The sequence below is a fragment of the Ranitomeya imitator genome, chromosome 8 (assembly GCF_032444005.1).
Source record: "Ranitomeya imitator isolate aRanImi1 chromosome 8, aRanImi1.pri, whole genome shotgun sequence".
In the NCBI taxonomy this organism is placed as follows: Eukaryota; Metazoa; Chordata; class Amphibia; order Anura; family Dendrobatidae; genus Ranitomeya; species Ranitomeya imitator.
The window spans coordinates 205,318,980-205,342,453 of NC_091289.1; the positions used below are offsets into that span (position 1 = coordinate 205,318,980).

The 23,474-nt window shown below is 41.0% G+C and overlaps 1 protein-coding gene across 2 annotated transcripts in view; it reads left to right on the plus strand.

Moving 5' to 3' along the window:
- Nucleotides 1–278: 278 nt before the first annotated feature.
- The window catches only part of DMBX1 (diencephalon/mesencephalon homeobox 1), a 237,165-nt gene continuing 213,969 nt past the window's right edge, over nt 279–23,474 (plus strand). Inside the window, exon 1 of one of the 2 annotated variants that reach the window (XM_069735896.1) lies at nt 279–328. The gene's annotated coding sequence lies outside the window, so the exon portion shown is untranslated. Of the gene's footprint in view, nt 329–22,281; nt 22,363–23,474 lie in introns of those variants that run through there. The other variant, XM_069735895.1, reaches the window with a different exon arrangement.

Consider the following 23,474-nt stretch of genomic DNA (forward strand, 5'->3'; position numbering starts at 1 on the left):
AGCGTTCCCAGCAGAGACGTAAGTCTGTTATTTAATGTCCTGGGTCAAGTCTGTTGCAAGCCAGCAAGCATTGCCGGGGAAAATGGAGGACCTGCTGAAACAATTGGTCCAGTTACAGTCACAGCAGGAGCAACGGCAGAGCCAGCAGGAGCAAAGGCAGCAAGAGACCAACAGGCTGCTGATGCAGCAGATACAACAGAGCCAGCAGGAGCAATGGCAGCTGATACAACAGAGCCAACAGCAGATGCAGCTTCTGGCAACCGCCATCCAGGGCAAGACGAGCGCCCCAACCCCAGGTCTGGCTGATGACACCCACGTCCGGAAGACGGTAAGACGCGCATTGAAGAAAATGACCCCCAGGGATGATGTTGAGGCCTTCCTGACGGTGTTTAAGAGGGTCGCTGAGAGGGAAAAACTTCTGCCCGAGCAGTAGGCAGAGGTACTGGCGCCATACCTGACGGGAGATATAGAAAAACTGACTGAACAGCAATCTAATCTGAACTGGTGCATAACCAAAAAAGTCATATAGCAAATAGATTAATGGCTGCACTCAAAATGAATCTGAGCTAGAGGAAGGAAATGTGCGATACATGAAATGGGAATAGCATAAAAAAAACGCAGGAACGGGTTGTGCAGAGGTTCTATTGGCCTGGGTGTCACCGGGAAATCGTGAACTAGTGCAGGTCCTGCTCTACATGTCAGCTAACTGCTCCCACTCCTCATTTCCGGAACCCCCTTGTGCCACTGCCCATTATTGAGGTGCCGTTCGAGAGAATTGCCATGGACTTGGTCAGTCCCTTAGTTAAATAAGCCCGGGGCCATCAGTATATATTAGTCATCCTGGACTATGCCACACGCTATCCTGAGGCAATTCTGAAGGATGTTATTCTGGATTATCTCAATGAGAATAACTGTTTAACTCCATATCAGCATGGGTTTATGAGAAATCGCTCCTGTCAAACCAATCTAATCAGTTTTTATGAAGAGGTAAGCTATAGGCTGGACCACGGTGAGTCATTGGACGTGGTATATCTCGATTTTTCCAAAGCGTTTGATACCGTGCCGCACAAGAGGTTGGTACACAAAATGAGAATGCTTGGTCTGGGGGAAAATGTGTGTAAATGGGTTAGTAACTGGCTTAGTGATAGAAAGCAGAGGGTGGTTATAAATGGTATAGTCTCTAACTGGGTCGCTGTGACCAGTGGGGTACCGCAGGGGTCAGTATTGGGACCTGTTCTCTTCAACATATTCATTAATGATCTGGTAGAAGGTTTACACAGTAAAATATCGATATTTGCAGATGATACAAAACTATGTAAAGCAGTTAATACAAGAGAAGATAGTATTCTGCTACAGATGGATCTGGATAAGTTGGAAACTTGGGCTGAAAGGTGGCAGATGAGGTTTAACAATGATAAATGTAAGGTTATACACATGGGAAGAGGGAATCAATATCACCATTACACACTGAACGGGAAACCACTGGGTAAATCTGACAGGGTCACCCGTTGGTTCTTAGCCCTAGCAGGCAGGATTTATTATACACAATTATATATATTATATAGGAGCAGGCAGGATTTATTATACACAATTATATATATTATATAGGACAAGGCAGGATTTATTATACACAGTTATATATATATATTATATAGGAGCAGGCAGGATTTATTATACACAGTTATATATATATTATATAGGAGCAGGCAGGATTTATTATACAGAGTTATATATAAATATTATATAGGAGCAGGCAGGATTTATTATACACAGTTATATATATATTATATAGGAGCAGGCAGGATTTATTATACACAGTTATATATATATTATATAGAGCAGGCAGGATTTATTATACAGAGTTATATATAAATATTATATAGGAGCAGGCAGGATTTATTATACACAGTTATATATATATTATATAGAGCAGGCAGGATATATTATACACAGTTATATATATTATATAGGAGCAGGCAGGATTTATTATACACAATTATATATATTATATAGGACAAGGCAGGATTTATTATACACAGTTATATATATATATTATATAGGAGCAGGCAGGATTTATTATACACAGTTATATATATATTATATAGGAGCAGGCAGGATTTATTATACACAGTTATATATATATTATATAGAGCAGGCAGGATTTATTATACACAATTATATATATTATATAGGAGCAGGCAGGATTTATTATACACAATTATATATATTATATAGGACAAGGCAGGATTTATTATACACAGTTATATATATATATTATATAGGAGCAGGCAGGATTTATTATACACAGTTATATATATATTATAGGAGCAGGCAGGATTTATTATACACAGTTATATATATATTATATAGAGCAGGCAGGATTTATTATACAGAGTTATATATATATTATATAGGAGCGGGCAGGATTTATTATACACAGTTATATATATATTATATAGGAGCGGGCAGGATTTATTATACACAGTTATATATATATTATATAGGAGCAGGCAGGATTTGTTATACACAGTTATATATATATTATATAGGGCAGGCAGGATTTATTATACACAGTTATATATATATTATATAGGAGCAGGCAGGATTTATTATACACAGTTATATATATATTATATAGGAGCAGGCAGGATTTATTATACACAGTTATATATATATTATATAGGAGCAGGCAGGATTTGTTATACACAGTTATATATATATTATATAGGAGCAGGCAGGATTTATTATGCACAGTTATATATATATTATATAGGAGCAGGCAGGATTTATTATACACAGTTATATATATATTATATAGGAGCAGGCAGGATTTGTTATACACAGTTATATATATATATTATATAGGAGCAGGCAGGATTTAATATACACAGTTATATATATACAGTGGGGCAAAAAAGTATTTAGTCAGTCAGCAATAGTGCAAGTTCCACCACTTAAAAAGATGAGAAGTGTCTGTAATTTACATCATAGATAGACCTCAACTATGGGAGACAAACTGAGAAAAAAAAATCCAGAAAATCACATTGTCTGTTTTTTTATCATTTTTTTTGCATATTATGGTGGAAAATAAGTATTTGGTCAGAAACAAACAATCAAGATTTCTGGCTCTCACAGACCTGTAACTTCTTCTTTAAGAGTCTCCTCTTTCCTCCACTCATTACCTGTAGTAATGGCACCTGTTTAAACTTGTTATCAGTATAAAAAGACACCTGTGCACACCCTCAAACAGTCTGACTCCAAACTCCACTATGGTGAAGACCAAAGAGCTGTCAAAGGACACCAGAAACAAAATTGTAGCCCTGCACCAGGCTGGGAAGACTGAATCTGCAATAGCCAACCAGCTTGGAGTGAAGAAATCAACAGTGGGAGCAATAATTAGAAAATGGAAGACATACAAGACCACTGATAATCTCCCTCGATCTGGGGCTCCACGCAAAATCCCACCCCGTGGGGTCAGAATGATCACAAGAACGGTGAGCAAAAATCCCAGAACCACGTGGGGGGACCTAGTGAATGAACTGCAGAGAGCTGGGACCAATGTAACAAGGCCTACCATAAGTAACACACTACGCCACCATGGACTCAGATCCTGCAGTGCCAGACGTGTCCCACTGCTTAAGCCAGTACATGTCCGGGCCCGTCTGAAGTTTGCTAGAGAGCATTTGGATGATCCAGAGGAGTTTTGGGAGAATGTCCTATGGTCTGATGAAACCAAACTGGAACTGTTTGGTTGAAACACAACTTGTCGTGTTTGGAGGAAAAAGAATATTGAGTTGCATCCATCAAACACCATACCTACTGTAAAGCATAGTGGTGGAAACCTCATGCTTTGGGGCTGTTTCTCTGCAAAGGGGCCAGGACGACTGATCCAGGTACATGAAAGAATGAATGGGGCCATGTATCGTGAGATTTTGAGTGCAAACCTCCTTCCATCAGCAAGGGCATTGAAGAGGAAACGTGGCTGGGTCTTTCAACATGACAATGATCCAAATCACACCGCCAGGGCAACGAAGGAGTGGCTTCGTAAGAAGCATTTTAAGGTCCTGGAGTGGCCTAGCCAGTCTCCAGATCTCAACCCTATAGAAAACCTTTGGAGGGAGTTGAAAGTCCGTGTTGCCAAGTGAAAAGCCAAAAACATCACTGCTCTAGAGGAGATCTGCATGGAGGAATGGGCCAACATACCAACAACAGTGTGTGGAAGCCTTGTGAAGACTTACAGAAAACGTTTGACCTCTGTCATTGCCAACAAAGGATATATTACAAAGTATTGAGATGAAATTTTGTTTCCGACCAAATACTTATTTTCCACCATAATATGCAAATAAAATGTTAAAAAAACAGACAATGTGATTTTCTGGATTTTTTTTCTCAGTTTGTCTCCCATAGTTGAGGTCTACCTATGATGTAAATTACAGACGCCTCTCATCTTTTTAAGTGGTGGAACTTGCACTATTGCTGACTGACTAAATACTTTTTTGCCCCACTGTATGATATGGGTTGGTGTGGCGGGGTCCATGAGTGGTAGCATATACGTTTCATCTAGCCCTTTACATTTATTGTCACCCATTTGTTAAGCATTTCTGCTTTTGGCCAGTGTGTTTTTTGCTTTTACCTATCTGGTGTTTTTGTGTGGTCACCCGTTTAGGTGCCCTCCTGGTGTTTAATTACGTCCATCTGATTACTCTATTGTTTTTGGGGGGTGGGATGTGGGTTGTCTCCTTCCCCCATTCATGCTATGTTGTGGTTATATTATTATGTATAATTATGTCTTATACCTCTCTTTTAAAGGTTTTGTATAAATAAAGTTGGTCTTTTTTACAAATTGACTATATGCTCCCATTTCTCCTTTTTTTTTTCATATATATAACTGTGTATAATAAATCCTGCCTGCTTCTATATAATATATATATTATTATTATTTATTATTATTATTATTTATTTATATAGCACCATTGATTCCATGGTGCTGTACATGAGAAGGGGTTACGTACAAGTTACAAATATCACATACAGTAAACTAACAATGACGGACTGATACAGAGGGGCGAGGATTTTATATATTATATAAAAGCAGGCAGGATTTATTATACACAGTTATATATATATTATATAGAGCAGGAAGGATTTATTATACACAGTTATATATATATTATATAGGAGCGGGAAGGATTTATTATACACAGTTATATATATATTATATAGGAGCAGGAAGGATTTATTATACACAGTTATATATATTATATAGGAGCAGGCAGGATTTATTATACAGAGTTATATATATATTATAGGAGCAGGCAGGATTTATTATACACAGTTATATATATATATTATAGGAGCAGGCAGGATTTATATACACAGTTATATAAATATATTATAGGAGCAGGCAGGATTTATTATACACAGTTATATATATATTATATAGAGCAGGAAGGATTTATTATACACAGTTATATATATTATATAGGAGCAGGAAGGATTTATTATACACAGTTATATATATTATATAGGAGCAGGAAGGATTTATTATACACAGTTATATATATATTATACAGGAGCAGGCAGGATTTATTATACACAGTTATATATATATTATATAGAGCAGGAAGGATTTATTATACACAGTTATATATATATTATAGGAGCAGGAAGGATTTATTATACACAGTTATATATATATTATATAGGGCAGGCAGGATTTATTATACAGAGTTATATATATATTATATAGGAGCAGGCAGGATTTATTATACACAGTTATATATATTATATAGGAGCAGGCAGGATTTATTATACAGAGTTATATATATATTATAGGAGCAGGCAGGATTTATTATACAGAGTTATATATATATTATATAGGAGCAGGCAGGATTTATTATACAGAGTTATATATATATTATAGGAGCAGGCAGGATTTATTATACAGAGTTATATATATATTATATAGGAGCAGGCAGGATTTATTATACAGAGTTATATATATATTATATAGAGCAGGCAGGATTTATTATACAGAGTTATATATATATTATATAAAAGCAGGCAGGATTTATTATACACAGTTATATATATTATACAGGAGCAGGCAGGATTTATTATACACAGTTATATATATATTATATAAAACCAGGCAGGATTTATTATACACAGTTATATATATTATACAGGAGCAGGCAGGATTTATTATACACAGTTATATATATATTACATAGAGCAGGCAGGATTTATTATACACAGTTATATATATATTATATAGAGCAGGCAGGATTTATTATACACAGTTATATATATATTATATAGGGCAGGCAGGATTTATTATACACAGTTATATATATATATATATATATATATATATATATTATATAGGGCAGGCAGGATTTATTATACACAGTTATATATATTATACAGGAGCAGGCAGGATTTATTATACACAGTTATATATATATATATATATTATATAGAAGCAGGATTTATTATACACAGTTATATATATATATTATACAGGAGCAGGCAGGATTTATTATACACAGTTATATATATATATATATTATATAGGGCAGGCAGGATTTATTATACACAGTTATATATATATATATTATACAGGAGCGGGCAGGATTTATTATACACAGTTATATATATATTATATAGAGCAGGCAGGATTTATTATACACAGTTATATATATATTATATAGGAGCAGGTAGGATTTATTATACACAGTTATATATATATATATTATATAGGGCAGGCAGGATTTATTATACACAGTTATATATATATTATAGGAGCAGGAAGGATTTATTATACACAGTTATATATATTATACAGGAGCAGGCAGGATTTATTATACACAGTTATATATATATATATTATACAGGAGCGGGCAGGATTTATTATACACAGTTATATATATATTATATAGAGCAGGCAGGATTTATTATACACAGTTATATATATATTATATAGGAGCAGGTAGGATTTATTATACACAGTTATATATATATATATTATATAGGGCAGGCAGGATTTATTATACACAGTTATATATATATTATAGGAGCAGGAAGGATTTATTATACACAGTTATATATATATATATATAGGGCAGGCAGGATTTATTATACACAGTTATATATATATTATATAGAGCAGGCAGGATTTATTATACACAGTTATATATATATATATATATATATATATTATATAGGGCAGGCAGGATTTATTATACACAGTTATATATATATTATATAGGGCAGGCAGGATTTATTATACACAGTTATATATATATATATATATATATATATATTATATAGGGCAGGCAGGATTTATTATACACAGTTATATATATTATACAGGAGCAGGCAGGATTTATTATACACAGTTATATATATATATATATATTATATAGAAGCAGGATTTATTATACACAGTTATATATATATATTATACAGGAGCAGGCAGGATTTATTATACACAGTTATATATATATATATATTATATAGGGCAGGCAGGATTTATTATACACAGTTATATATATTATACAGGAGCAGGCAGGATTTATTATACACAGTTATATATATATATATTATACAGGAGCGGGCAGGATTTATTATACACAGTTATATATATATTATATAGAGCAGGCAGGATTTATTATACACAGTTATATATATATATTATATAGGAGCAGGTAGGATTTATTATACACAGTTATATATATATATATTATATAGGGCAGGCAGGATTTATTATACACAGTTATATATATATTATAGGAGCAGGAAGGATTTATTATACACAGTTATATATATTATACAGGAGCAGGCACGATTTATTATACACAGTTATATATATATTATAGGAGCAGGAAGGATTTATTATACACAGTTATATATATATATATATATATATATATATATATATATATATATATATATATTATATAGGGCAGGCAGGATTTATTATACACAGTTATATATATATTATAGGAGCAGGAAGGATTTATTATACACAGTTATATATATATTATATAGGATCAGGCAGGATTTATTATACACAGTTATATATTTATATATTATATAGGGCAGGCAGGATTTATTATACACAGTTATATATATTATACAGGAGCAGGCAGGATTTATTATACACAGTTATATATATATATTATATAGGGCAGGCAGGATTTATTATACACAGTTACATATATATTATACAGGAGCGGGCAGGATTTATTATACACAGTTATATATATATATATTATACAGGAGCGGGCAGGATTTATTATACACAGTTATATATATATTATATAGAGCAGGCAGGATTTATTATACACAGTTATATATATATTATATAGGAGCAGGTAGGATTTATTATACACAGTTATATATATATATTATATAGGGCAGGCAGGATTTATTATACACAGTTATATATATATTATAGGAGCAGGAAGGATTTATTATACACAGTTATATATATTATACAGGAGCAGGCAGGATTTATTATACACAGTTATATATATATTATAGGAGCAGGAAGGATTTATTATACACAGTTATATATATATATATATATATATATATATATATATTATATAGGGCAGGCAGGATTTATTATACACAGTTATATATATATATTATAGGAGCAGGAAGGATTTATTATACACAGTTATATATATATTATATAGGATCAGGCAGGATTTATTATACACAGTTATATATAATAGGAGCAGGAAGGATTTATTATACACAGTTATATATATATTATATAGGAGCAGGCAGGATTTATTATACACAGTTATATATATATTATATAGGAGCAGGAAGGATTTATTATACACAGTTATATATATATTATATAGGAGCAGGCAGGATTTATTATACACAGTTATATATATATTATATAGGGCAGGCAGGATTTATTATACACAGTTATATATATATTATATAGGGCAGGCAGGATTTATTATACACAGTTATATATATATATATTATATAGAGCAGGCAGGATTTATTATACACAGTTATATATATATTATAGGAGCAGGAAGGATTTATTATACACAGTTATATATATTATATAGGGCAGGCAGGATTTATTATACACAGTTATATATATATTATATAGGGCAGGCAGGATTTATTATACACAGTTATATATATATATTATATAGGGCAGGCAGGATTTATTATACACAGTTATATATATATATATATTATAGGAGCAGGCAGGATTTATTATACACAGTTATATATATATATTATATAGAGCAGGCAGGATTTATTATACACAGTTATATATATATTATATAGGGCAGGCAGGATTTATTATACACAGTTATATATATATTATATAGGAGCAGGCAGGATTTATTATACACAGTTATATATATATTATATAGGAGCAGGCAGGATTTATTATACACAGTTATATATATATTATATAGGAGCAGGCAGGATTTATTATACACAGTTATATATATATTATATAGAAGCAGGCAGGATTTATTATACACAGTTATATATATATATATATTATAGGAGCAGGCAGGATTTATTATACACAGTTATATATATATTATATAGAGCAGGCAGGATTTATTATACACAGTTATATATATATTATATAGGGCAGGCAGGATTTATTATACACAGTTATATATATATATTATATAGGGCAGGCAGGATTTATTATACACAGTTATATATATATATATATTATAGGAGCAGGCAGGATTTATTATACACAGTTATATATATATTATATAGAGCAGGCAGGATTTATTATACACAGTTATATATATATTATATAGAGCAGGCAGGATTTATTATACACAGTTATATATATATTATATAGGGCAGGCAGGATTTATTATACACAGTTATATATTATTTATTATTATTATTATACATTTTTATAGCGGCATTTATTCCATGGCGCTTTACATGTGAATACGAGGCAAATATAGACAAATACATTAAACATGAGCAGATAACAAGGCACACGAGTACATAAGGAGGGAGGACCCTGCCCGCGAGGGCTCACAGTCTGCAGGGGGTGGGTGAGGATACACTAGGAGAGGGAAGAGCTGGCTGTACGGCTGTTCAGTAGGTTGAGGATCACTGCAGGCTGTAGGCTTGTCGGAAGAGATGAGTCTTCAGGTTCTTTTTGAAGGTTTCTATGGTAGGCGCAAGTCTGATGTGTTGGGGTAGAGAGTTCCAGAGTATGGGGGAAGCACGGGAGAAGTCTTGGATGCGGTTATGGGAAGAAGAGATGAGAGGGGAGTAGAGAAGGAGGTCTTGGGAGGAATATATATATATTATATAGGGCAGGCAGGATTTATTATACACAGTTATATATATTATATAGGAGCAGGCAAGATTTATTATACACAGTTATATATATATTATATAGAGCAGGCAGGATTTATTATATACAGTTATATATATTATATAGGAGCAGGCAGGATTTATTATACACAGTTATATATATTATATAGGAGCAGGCAGGATTTATTATACACAGTTATATATATATATTATACAGGAGCAGGCAGGATTTATTATACACAGTTATATATATATTATATAGGAGCAGGCAAGATTTATTATACACAGTTATATATATATATTATATAGAGCAGGCAGGATTTATTATACACAGTTATATATATTATATAGGAGCAGGCAGGATTTATTATACACAGTTATATATATTATAGGAGCAGGCAGGATTTATTATACACAGTTATATATATATATTATACAGGAGCAGGCAGGATTTATTATACACAGTTATATATATATTATATAGGAGCAGGCAAGATTTATTATACACAGTTATATATATATTATAGGAGCAGGCAGGATTTATTATACACAGTTATATATATTATATAGGAGCAGGCAGGATTTATTATACACAGTTATATATATATATTATACAGGAGCAGGCAGGATTTATTATACACAGTTATATATATATTATATAGGAGCAGGCAAGATTTATTGTACACAGTTATATATATATTATAGGAGCAGGCAGGATTTATTATACACAGTTATATATATATATATTATATAGGAGCAGGCAGGATTTATTATACACAGTTATATATATTATATAGGGCAGGCAGGATTTATTATACACAGTTATATATATATTATATAGAGCAGGCAGGATTTATTATACAGAGTTATATATATTATATAGAGCAGGCAGGATTTATTATACACAGTTATATATATATATATATTATATAGGAGCAGGCAGGATTTATTATACACAGTTATATATATTATACAGGAGCAGACAGGATTTATTATACACAGTTATATATATATATATATATATTATATAGGAGCAGGCAGGATTTATTATACACAGTTATATATATTATATAGGGCAGGCAGGATTTATTATACACAGTTATATATATATTATATAGAGCAGGCAGGATTTATTATACACAGTTATATATATATTATATAGAGCAGGCTGGATTTATTATACAGAGTTATATATATTATATAGAGCAGGCAGGATTTATTATACACAGTTATATATATATATTATATAGGAGCAGGAAGGATTTATTATACACAGTTATATATATTATATAGGAGCAGGCAGGATTTATTATACACAGTTATATATATATATTATATAGGGCAGGCAGGATTTATTATACACAGTTATATATATTATATATAGAGCAGGCAGGATTTATTATACACAGTTATATTTATATTATATAGGAGCAGGAAGGATTTATTATACACAGTTATATATATATTATATAGGAGCAGGCAGGATTTATTATACACAGTTATATATATATATATTATATGGGAGCAGGCAGGATTTATTATACACAGTTATATATATATTATATAGAAGCAGGCAGGATTTATTATACACAGTTATATATATATTATATAGAGCAGGCAGGATTTATTATACACAGTTATATATATATATTATATAGGAGCAGGCAGGATTTATTATACACAGTTATATATATATATTATATAGGAGCAGGAAGGATTTATTATACACAGTTATATATATTATATAGGAGCAGGCAGGATTTATTATACACAGTTATATATATATATATTATATAGGAGCAGGCAGGATTTATTATACACAGTTATATATATATATTATATAGGGCAGGCAGGATTTATTATACACAGTTATATATATATTATATATAGAGCAGGCAGGATTTATTATACACAGTTATATATATATTATATAGGAGCAGGAAGGATTTATTATACACAGTTATATATATATTATATAGAGCAGGCAGGATTTATTATACACAGTTATATATATATATTATATAGGAGCAGGCAGGATTTATTATACACAGTTATATATATATATTATATAGGAGCAGGAAGGATTTATTATACACAGTTATATATATTATATAGGAGCAGGCAGGATTTATTATACACAGTTATATATATATATATTATATAGGAGCAGGCAGGATTTATTATACACAGTTATATATATATTATATAGAAGCAGGCAGGATTTATTATACACAGTTATATATATATTATATAGGGCAGGCAGGATTTATTATACACAGTTATATATATATTATATAGAAGCAGGCAGGATTTATTATACACAGTTATATATATATTATATAGGGCAGGCAGGATTTATTATACACAGTTATATATATATATTATATAGGAGCAGGCAGGATTTATTATACACAGTTATATATATATTATATAGGGCAGGCAGGATTTATTATACACAGTTATATATATATATATTATATAGGAGCAGGCAGGATTTATTATACACAGTTATATATATATATATTATATAGGAGCAGGAAGGATTTATTATACACAGTTATATATATTATATAGGAGCAGGCAGGATTTATTATACACAGTTATATATATATATATTATATAGGAGCAGGCAGGATTTATTATACACAGTTATATATATATATTACATAGAGCAGGCAGGATTTATTATACACAGTTATATATATATTATATAGGGCAGGCAGGATTTATTATACACAGTTATATATATATTATATAGGAGCAGGCAGGATTTATTATACACAGTTATATATATATTATATAGGGCAGGCAGGATTTATTATACAGAGTTATATATATATTATATGGGAGCAGGCAGGATTTATTATACACAGTTATATATATATTATATAGGGCAGGCAGGATTTATTATACACAGTTATATATATATTATATAGGGCAGGCAGGATTTATTATACACAGTTATATATATATTATATAGGGCAGGCAGGATTTATTATACACAGTTATATATATATATTATATAGGGCAGGCAGGATTTATTATACACAGTTATATATATATTATATGGGAGCAGGCAGGATTTATTATACACAGTTATATATATATTATATGGGAGCAGGCAGGATTTATTATACACAGTGATATATATATTATATAGAAGCAGGCAGGATTTATTATACACAGTTATATATATATTATATGGGAGCAGGCAGGATTTATTATACACAGTGATATATATATTATATAGGGCAGGCAGGATTTATTATACACAGTTATATATATATATTATATAGGGCAGGCAGGATTTATTATACACAGTTATATATATATTATATAGGAGCAGGCAGGATTTATTATACACAGTTATATATATATATATATTATATAGAGCAGGCAGGATTTATTATACACAGTTATATATATATATTATATAGGGCAGGCAGGATTTATTATACACAGTTATATATATATTATATAGGAGCAGGCAGGATTTATTATACACAGTGATATATATATTATATAGGGCAGGCAGGATTTATTATACACAGTTATATATATATATTATATAGGGCAGGCAGGATTTATTATACACAGTGATATATATATTATATAGAAGCAGGCAGGATTTATTATACACAGTTATATATATATTATATGGGAGCAGGCAGGATTTATTATGCACAGTTATATATATATTATATAGGGCAGGCAGGATTTATTATACACAGTTATATATATATTATATAGGAGCAGGCAGGATTTATTATACACAGTTATATATATATTATATAGGAGCAGGCAGGATTTATTATACACAGTGATATATATATTATATAGAGCAGGCAGGATTTATTATACACAGTTATATATATATATTATATAGGGCAGGCAGGATTTATTATACACAGTGATATATATATTATATAGAAGCAGGCAGGATTTATTATACACAGTTATATATATATTATATGGGAGCAGGCAGGATTTATTATGCACAGTTATATATATATTATATAGGGCAGGCAGGATTTATTATACACAGTTATATATATATTATATAGGAGCAGGCAGGATTTATTATACACAGTTATATATATATTATATAGGGCAGGCAGGATTTATTATACAGAGTTATATATATATTCTATAGGATCCGGCATTTCTGTATGTTCCGGGGTCTCTCCTGCTGGCCGGGGGGCGCTCTGCTGGGTACAGGTAGCAGAGGGTCCGCATTATTCTGTTCTTCCTCTGGATTTTCTCTCCTTGTTGTCGCCGTCTCGTTGCCCCGTGCGACATTTGAAGCCGCTGCTGCTTTCTGTGCGGCTCCTTCTCCGGGTCGGGGGTCGGGGGCTTCACATCCCCTTATTGTGACAGGAGCAGGATCCAGGATTAAAGTAAAAGGCTTTAATTCCCCCTAAACGGTTTTCCTGCAGGAGAAGAGACTTTTCTTAAAAAGCCCCTTGAAGAAGTGAAGCCTTTATTCATCTAATCCTCTTATCCGCCACCGGCCGCAGAGCTGACACTCACCGCCCCCAGCCGGCACCGAGAATCCTCCACAGCTCCTCTGTTCTGGCGTCTGTCCGCCCCAGGTCTGTCCCTGGTCTCCCTGTCTCTGTCCCTGGTCTCTGTCTCTGTCCCTGGTCTCTGTCTCTGTCCCTGGTCTCCCTGTCTCTGTCCCTGTTCTCCCTGTCTCTGTCCCTGGTCTCTGTCTCTGTCCCTGGTCTCTGTCTCTGTCCCTGGTCTCTCTGTCTCTGTCCCTGGTCTCTGTCTCTGTCCCTGGTCTCTGTCTCTGTCCCTGGTCTCTGTCTCTGTCCCTGGTCTCTCTGTCTCTGTCCCTGGTCTCTGTCTCTGTCCCTGGTCTCTGTCTCTGTCCCTGGTCTCTGTCTCTGTCCCTGGTCTCCCTGTCTCTGTCCCTGGTCTCTCTGTCTCTGTCCCTGGTCTCTGTCTCTGTCCCTGGTCTCTGTCTCTGTCCCTGGTCTCCCTGTCTCTGTCCCTGGTCTCTGTCTCTGTCCCTGGTCTCTCTGTCTCTGTCCCTGGTCTCTGTCTCTGTCCCTGGTCTCTGTCTCTGTCCCTGGTCTCTGTCTCTGTCCCTGGTCTCTCTGTCTCTGTCCCTGGTCTCTGTCTCTGTCCCTGGTCTCTGTCTCTGTCCCTGGTCTCTGTCTCTGTCCCTGGTCTCCCTGTCTCTGTCCCTGGTCTCTCTGTCTCTGTCCCTGGTCTCTGTCTCTGTCCCTGGTCTCTCTGTCTCTGTCCCTGGTCTCTGTCTCTGTCCCTGGTCTCTGTCTCTGTCCCTGGTCTCTGTCCCTGGTCTCCCTGTCTCTGTCCCTGGTCTCTCTGTCTCTGTCCCTGGTCTCTGTCTCTGTCCCTGGTCTCTCTGTCTCTGTCCCTGATCTCTGTCTCTGTCCGTGTTCTCCCTGTCTCTGTCCCTGGTCTCTGTCTTTGTCCCTGGTCTCTCTGTCTCTGTCCCTGGTCTCCCTGTCTCTGTCCCTGGTCTCTGTTCCTGGTCTCTGTCTCTGTCCCTGGTCTCTCTGTCTCTGTCCCTGGTCTCTCTGTCTCTGTCCCTGGTCTCTGTCCCTGGTCTCCCTGTCTCTGTCCCTGGTCTCTGTCTCTGTCCCTGGTCTCTCTGTCTCTGTCCCTGGTCTCTGTCTCTGTCCCTGGTCTCTGTCTCTGTCCCTGGTCTCTGTCTCTGTCCCTGGTCTCCCTGTCTCTGTCCCTGGTCTCCCTGTCTCTGTCCCTGGTCTCTGTCTCTGTCCCTGGTCTCCCTGTCTCTGTCCCTGGTCTCTGTCCCTGATCTCTGTCTCTGTCCCTGGTCTCCCTGTCTCTGTCTCTGGTCTCTGTCTCTGTCCCTGGTCTCCCTGTCTCTGTCCCTGGTCTCTGTCCCTGGGCTCCCTGTCTCTGTCCCTGGTCTCTGTCTCTGTCCCTGATCTCTGTCTCTGTCCCTGGTCTCCCTGTCTCTGTCTCTGGTCTCTGTCTCTGTCCCTGGTCTCTCTGTCTCTGTCCCTGATCTCTGTCTCTGTCCCTGTTCTCCCTGTCTCTGTCTCTGGTCTCTGTCTCTGTCCCTGGTCTCTCTGTCTCTGTCCCTGGTCTCTGTCCCTGGACTCTCTGTCTCTGTCCCTGATCTCTGTCTCTGTCCCTGTTCTCCCTGTCTCTGTCTCTGGTCTCTGTCTCTGTCCCTGGTCTCTCTGTCTCTGTCCCTGGTCTCTCTGTCTCTGTCCCTGATCTCTGTCTCTGTCCCTGTTCTCCCTGTCTCTGTCCCTGGTCTCTGTCTTTGTCCCTGGTCTCTCTGTCTCTGTCCCTGGTCTCCCTGTCTCTGTCCCTGGTCTCTGTCCCTGGTCTCTGTCTCTGTCCCTGATCTCTGTCTCTGTCCCTGGTCTCCCTGTCTCTGTCTCTGGTCTCTGTCTCTGTCCCTGGTCTCCCTGTCTCTGTCCCTGGTCTCTGTCTCTGTCCCTGGTCTCCCTGTCTCTGTCCCTGGTCTCTGTCCCTGGTCTCCCTGTCTCTGTCCCTGGTCTCTGTCTCTGTCCCTGATCTCTGTCTCTGTCCCTGGTCTCCCTGTCTCTGTCTCTGGTCTCTGTCTCTGTCCCTGGTCTCTCTGTCTCTGTCCCTGATCTCTGTCTCTGTCCCTGTTCTCCCTGTCTCTGTCTCTGGTCTCTGTCTCTGTCCCTGGTCTCTCTGTCTCTGTCCCTGGTCTCTCTGTCTCTGTCCCTGATCTTTGTCTCTGTCCCTGTTCTCCCTGTCTCTGTCCCTGGTCTCTGTCTTTGTCCCTGGTCTCTCTGTCTCTGTCCCTGGTCTCCCTGTCTCTGTCCCTGGTCTCTGTCCCTGGTCTCTGTCTCTGTCCCTGGTCTCTCTGTCTCTGTCCCTGGTCTCTGTCTCTGTCCCTGGTCTCTCTGTCTCTGGTCTCTGTCTCTGGTCTCTCTGTCTCTGCCCCTGATCTCTGTCTCTGTCCCTGTTCTCCCTGGTCTCTGTCTCTGTCACTGGTCTCTCTGTCTCTGTCCCTGGTTTCCCTGTCTCTGTCCCTGGTCTCTGTCTCTGTCCCTGTTCTCCCTGTCTCTGTCTCTGGTCTCTGTCTCTGTCCCTGGTCTCTCTGTCTCTGTCCCTGGTCTCTCTGTCTCTGTCCCTGGTCTCTGTCTCTGTCCCTGGTCTCTCTGTCTCTGTCCCTGGTCTCCCTGTCTCTGTCCCTGGTCTCTGTCCCTGGTCTCTGTCTCTGTCCCTGGTCTCTCTGTCTCTGTCCCTGGTCTCCCTGTCTCTGTCCCTGGTCTCTGTCCCTGGTCTCTCTGTCTCTGTCCCTGGTCTCTGTCTCTGGTCTCTGTCCCTGGTCTCTCTGTCTATGTCCCTGATCTCTGTCTCTGTCCCTGTTCTCCCTGTCTCTGTCCCTGGTCTCTGACTTTGTCCCTGGTCTCTCTGTCTCTGTCCCTGGTCTCCCTGTCTCTGTCCCTGGTCTCTGTCCCTGGTCTCTGTCTCTGTCCCTGGTCTCTGTCTCTGTCCCTGGTCTCTCTGTCTCTGTCCCTGGTCTCTGTCTCTGGTCTCTCTGTCTCTGCCCCTGATCTCTGTCTCTGTCCCTGTTCTCCCTGGTCTCTGTCTCTGTCACTGGTCTCTCTGTCTCTGTCCCTGGTCTCCCTGTCTCTGTCCCTGGTATCTGTCCCTGGTCTCTGTCTCTGTCCCTGGTCTCCCTGTCTCTGTCCCTGGTCTCTGTCCCTGGTCTCCCTGTCTCTGTCCCTGGTCTCTGTCTCTGTCCCTGATCTCTGTCTCTGTCCCTGGTCTCCCTGTCTCTGTCTCTGGTCTCTGTCTCTGTCCCTGGTCTCTCTGTCTCTGTCCCTGATCTCTGTCTCTGTCCCTGTTCTCCCTGTCTCTGTCTCTGGTCTCTGTCTCTGTCCCTGGTCTCTCTGTCTCTGTCCCTGGTCTCTGTCCCTGGACTCTCTGTCTCTGTCCCTGATCTCTGTCTCTGTCCCTGTTCTCCCTGTCTCTGTCTCTGGTCTCTGTCTCTGTCCCTGGTCTCTCTGTCTCTGTCCCTGGTCTCTCTGTCTCTGTCCCTGATCTCTGTCTCTGTCCCTGTTCTCCCTGTCTCTGTCCCTGGTCTCTGTCTTTGTCCCTGGTCTCTCTGTCTCTGTCCCTGGTCTCCCTGTCTCTGTCCCTGGTCTCTGTCCCTGGTCTCTGTCTCTGTCCCTGGTCTCTCTGTCTCTGTCCCTGGTCTCTGTCTCTGTCCCTGGTCTCTCTGTCTCTGGTCTCTGTCTCTGGTCTCTCTGTCTCTGCCCCTGATCTCTGTCTCTGTCCCTGTTCTCCCTGGTCTCTGTCTCTGTCACTGGTCTCTCTGTCTCTGTCCCTGGTTTCCCTGTCTCTGTCCCTGGTCTCTGTCTCTGTCCCTGTTCTCCCTGTCTCTGTCTCTGGTCTCTGTCTCTGTCCCTGGTCTCTCTGTCTCTGTCCCTGGTCTCTCTGTCTCTGTCCCTGGTCTCTGTCTCTGTCCCTGGTCTCTCTGTCTCTGTCCCTGGTCTCCCTGTCTCTGTCCCTGGTCTCTGTCCCTGGTCTCTGTCTCTGTCCCTGGTCTCTCTGTCTCTGTCCCTGGTCTCCCTGTCTCTGTCCCTGGTCTCTGTCCCTGGTCTCTCTGTCTCTGTCCCTGGTCTCTGTCTCTGGTCTCTGTCCCTGGTCTCTCTGTCTATGTCCCTGATCTCTGTCTCTGTCCCTGTTCTCCCTGTCTCTGTCCCTGGTCTCTGACTTTGTCCCTGGTCTCTCTGTCTCTGTCCCTGGTCTCCCTGTCTCTGTCCCTGGTCTCTGTCCCTGGTCTCTGTCTCTGTCCCTGGTCTCTGTCTCTGTCCCTGGTCTCTCTGTCTCTGTCCCTGGTCTCTGTCTCTGGTCTCTCTGTCTCTGCCCCTGATCTCTGTCTCTGTCCCTGTTCTCCCTGGTCTCTGTCTCTGTCACTGGTCTCTCTGTCTCTGTCCCTGGTCTCCCTGTCTCTGTCCCTGGTATCTGTCCCTGGTCTCTGTCTCTGTCCCTGGTCTCCCTGTCTCTGTCCCTGGTCTCTGTCTCTGTCCCTGGTCTCTCTGTTTCTGTCCCTGGTCTCTGTCTCTGGTCTCTGTCTCTGGTCTCTCTGTCTCTGTCCCTGGTCTCTCTGTCTCTGTCCCTGATCTCTGTCTCTGTCCCTGTTCTCCCTGGTCTCTGTCCCTGGTCTCTGTCTCTGTCCCTGGTCTCTCTGTCTCTGTCCCTGGTCTCCCTGTCTCTGTCCCTGGTCTCTGTCTCTGTCCCTGGTCTCCCTGTCTCTGTCCCTGGTCTCTGTCTCTGGTCTCTCTGTCTCTGTCCCTCGTCTCTGTCTCTGGTCTCTGTCTCTGTCCCTGGTCTCTCTGTCTCTGTCCCTCGTCTCTGTCTCTGGTCTCTGTCTCTGTCCCTGGTCTCTCTGTCTCTGTCCATGGTCTCTGTCTCTGTCTCTGTCCCTGGTCTCTCTGTCTCTGTCCATGGTCTCTGTCTCTGGTCTCTGTCTCTGTCCCTGGTCTCTCTGTCTCTGACCCTGGTCTCCCTATCTCTGTCCCTGGTCTCTCTGTCTCTGTCCCTGGTCTCTGTCTCTGTCCCTGGTCTCTCTGTCTCTGTCCCTGGTCTCTGTCCCTGGTCTCTCTGTCTCTGTCCCTGTCTCTGTCCCTGATCTCTGTCTCTGTCCCTGGTCTCTCTGTCCCTGTCTCTGTCCCTGGTCTCTGTCCCTGGTCTCTGTCTCTGTCCCTGGTCTTCCTGTCTCTGTCCCTGGTCTCTCTGTCTCTGTCCCTGGTCTCTGTCTCTGTCCCTGGTCTCTGTCTCTGGTCTCTCTGTCTCTGTCCCTGGTCTCTATGTCCCTGTCTCTGTCCTGCTCTCTCTGTCTCTGTCCCTGGTCTCTCTGTCTCTGTCCCTGGTCTCTGTCTCTGGTCTCTCTGTCTCTGTCCCTGGTCTCTCTGTCCCTGTCTCTGTCCCTGGTCTATCTGTCCCTGATCTCTGTCCCTGGTCTCTCTGTCTCTGTCCCTGGTCTCCCTGTCTCTGTCCCTGGTCTCTCTCTCTCTGTCCCTGGTCTCTCTGTCTCTGTCCCTGGTCTCTGTCTCTGTCCCTGGTCTCTCTGTCTCTGATCTCTGTCTCTGTCCCTGGTCTCCCTGTCTCTGTCCCTGGTCTCCCTGTCTCTGTCCCTGGTCTCTGTCTCTGTCCCTTGTCTCTCTGTCTCTGGTCTCTGTCCCTGGTCTCTGTCTCTGTCCCTGGTCTCTCTGTCTCTGTCCCTGGTCTCTGTCTCTGTCCCTGGTCTCTCTGTCTCTGTCTCTGTCCCTGGTCTCCCTGTCTCTGTCCCTGGTCTCTGTCTCTGTCCCTGGTCTCTCTGTCTCTGGTCTCTGTCCCTGGTCTCTGTCTCTGTCCCTGGTCTCTCTGTCTCTGTCCCTGGTCTCTGTCTCTGTCCCTGGTCTCTCTGTCTCTGGTCTCTGTACCTGGTCTCTGTCTCTGTCCCTGGTCTCTCTGTCTCTGTCCCTGGTCTCTGTCTCTGTCCCTGGTCTCTCTGTCTCTGTCCCTGGTCTCCCTGGTCTCTGTCCCTGGTCTCTCTGTCTCTGTCTCTGTCCCTGGTCTCTCTGTCCCTGGTCTCTCTGTCTCTGTCCCTGGTCTCTCTGTCTCTGTCCCTGGTCTCTGTCCCTGGTCTCTCTGTCTCTGTCTCTGTCCCTGGTCTCTCTGTCCCTTGTCTCCCTGTCTCTGTCCCTGGTCTCTCTGTCTCTGTCCCTGGTCTCTGTCCCTGGTCTCTCTGTCTCTGTCTCTGTCCCTGGTCTCTGTCCCTGGTCTCTCTGTCTCTGTCTCTGTCCCTGGTCTCTGTCCCTGGTCTCTCTGTCTCTGTCTCTGTCCCTGGTCTCTCTGTCTCTGTCCCTGATCTCTGTCTCTGTCCCTGGTCTCTGTCCCTGGTCTCTGTCTCTGTCCCTGGTCTCTCTGTCTCTGTCCCTGATCTCTGTCTCTGTCCCTGGTCTCTCTGTCTCTGTCCCTGATCTCTGTCTCTGTCCCTGGTCTCTGTCCCTGGTCTCTGTCCCTGATCTCTGTCTCTGTCCCTGGTCTCTCTGTCTCTGTCCCTGATCTCTGTCTCTGTCCCTGGTCTCTGTCCCTGGTCTCTGTCCCTGGTCTCTCTGTCTCTGTCTCTGTCCCTGGTCTCTGTCCCTGGTCTCTCTGTCTCTGTCTCTGTCCCTGGTCTCTGTCCCTGGTCTCTGTCCCTGGTCTCTCTGTCTCTGTCTCTGTCCCTGGTCTCTGTCCCTGGTCTCTCTGTCTCTGTCCCTGGTCTCTGTCCCTGGTCTCTCTGTCCCTGGTCTCTGTCCCTGGTCTCTCTGTCCCTGGTCTCTCTGTCCCTGGTCTCTCTGTCTCTGTCCCTGGTCTCTGTCCCTGGTCTCTCTGTCCCTGGTCTCTGTCCCTGGTCTCTCTGTCCCTGGTCTCTCTGTCCCTGGTCTCTCTGTCTCTGTCCCTGGTCTCTGTCCCTGGTCTCTCTGTCCCTGGTCTCTGTCCCTGGTCTCTCTGTCTCTGTCTCTGTCCCTGGTCTCTGTCCCTGGTCTCTGTCCCTGGTCTCTCTGTCTCTGTCTCTGTCCCTGGTCTCTGTCCCTGGTCTCTCTGTCTCTGTCCCTGGTCTCTGTCCCTGGTCTCTCTGTCCCTGGTCTCTGTCCCTGGTCTCTCTGTCCCTGGTCTCTCTGTCCCTGGTCTCTCTGTCCCTGGTCTCTCTGTCCCTGGTCTCTGTCTCTGTCCCTGGTCTCTGTCCCTGGTCTCTGTCCCTGGTCTCTCTGTCCCTGGTCTCTGTCTCTGTCCCTGGTCTCTGTCCCTGGTCTCTCTGTCCCTGGTCTCTGTCTCTGTCCCTGGCTTTGCTTCTTTTGGGTTGGAGGAGAAGTTGGAGGAGCAGAAGTTGATGATTGACAGCTGGGTGGACCATCCACAAGACGCAGCCTGAGTTATAAGTCCCTACTAATCCCTCCCCCCAACACATGGCAGAGAGACTGCACCTGGGACCGGAGCTCCGACAGAGGCTGCACCCAGGACAAGTCACAGGGACCGAGCCGGAGCAGAGAGGTGAGGAGGAGGGAGCAGCCGGGGTGTGGGACTGCAGCGGTGTGTGGGGACAGGTTCTCTCCATCCCTCCATCCATCCATCCATCTCTTCATCCCTCCATCTCTCCGTGTCCATCTCTCTATCTCTCCATCTCTCCATCCCTCCATCCCTCCATCTCTCCATCCCTCTATCTCTTCATCCCTCCATCTCTACGTGTCCATCTGTCTATCTCTCCATCTATCGCTTCATCTCTCCTTCTCTCCATCCTTCCATCTCTCCATCCCACCATCCCTCCTTCCCTCCATCTCTCCTTCCCTCCATCCCTCCATCTCTCCTTCCCTCCATCCCTCCATCTCTCCTTCCCTCCATCCCTCCATCCCTCCATCCATCCATCTCTCCATCCCTCCATCTCTCCATCCCTCTATCTCTTCATCCCTCCATCTCTACGTGTCCATCTGTCTATCTCTCCATCTATCGCTTCATCTCTCCTTCTCTCCATCCTTCCATCTCTCCATCCCACCATCCCTCCTTCCCTCCATCTCTCCTTCCCTCCATCCCTCCATCTCTCCTTCCCTCCATCCCTCCATCTCTCCTTCCCTCCATCCCTCCATCCCTCCATCTGTCCATCTCTCCATCCCTCCATCTCTCCATCCCTCCATCTCTCCATCCCACAATCCCTCCATCTCTCCTTCCCTCTATCTCTCCATCCCTCCATCTCTCCTTCCCTCCATCCCTCCATCTGTCCATCCCTCCTTCCCTCCATCCCTCCATCCCTCCATCTCTCCATCCCTCCATCCCACCATCCCTCCATCTCTCCTTCCCACCATCCCTCCATCTCTCCATCCCTCCATCCCTCCTTCTCTCCATCCCTCCATCTCTCCATCTCTCCTTCTCTCCATCCCTCCATCTCTCCTTCCCACCATCTCTCCATCCCTCCATCTCTCCATCCCTCCATCTCTCCATCCCACAATCCCTCCATCTCTCCTTCCCTCTATCTCTCCATCCCTCCATCTCTCCTTCCCTCCATCCCTCCATCTGTCCATCCCTCCTTCCCTCCATCCCTCCATCTCTCCATCCCTCCATCCCTCCATCCCTCCATCTCTCCATCCCTCCATCTCTCCATCCCTCCATCC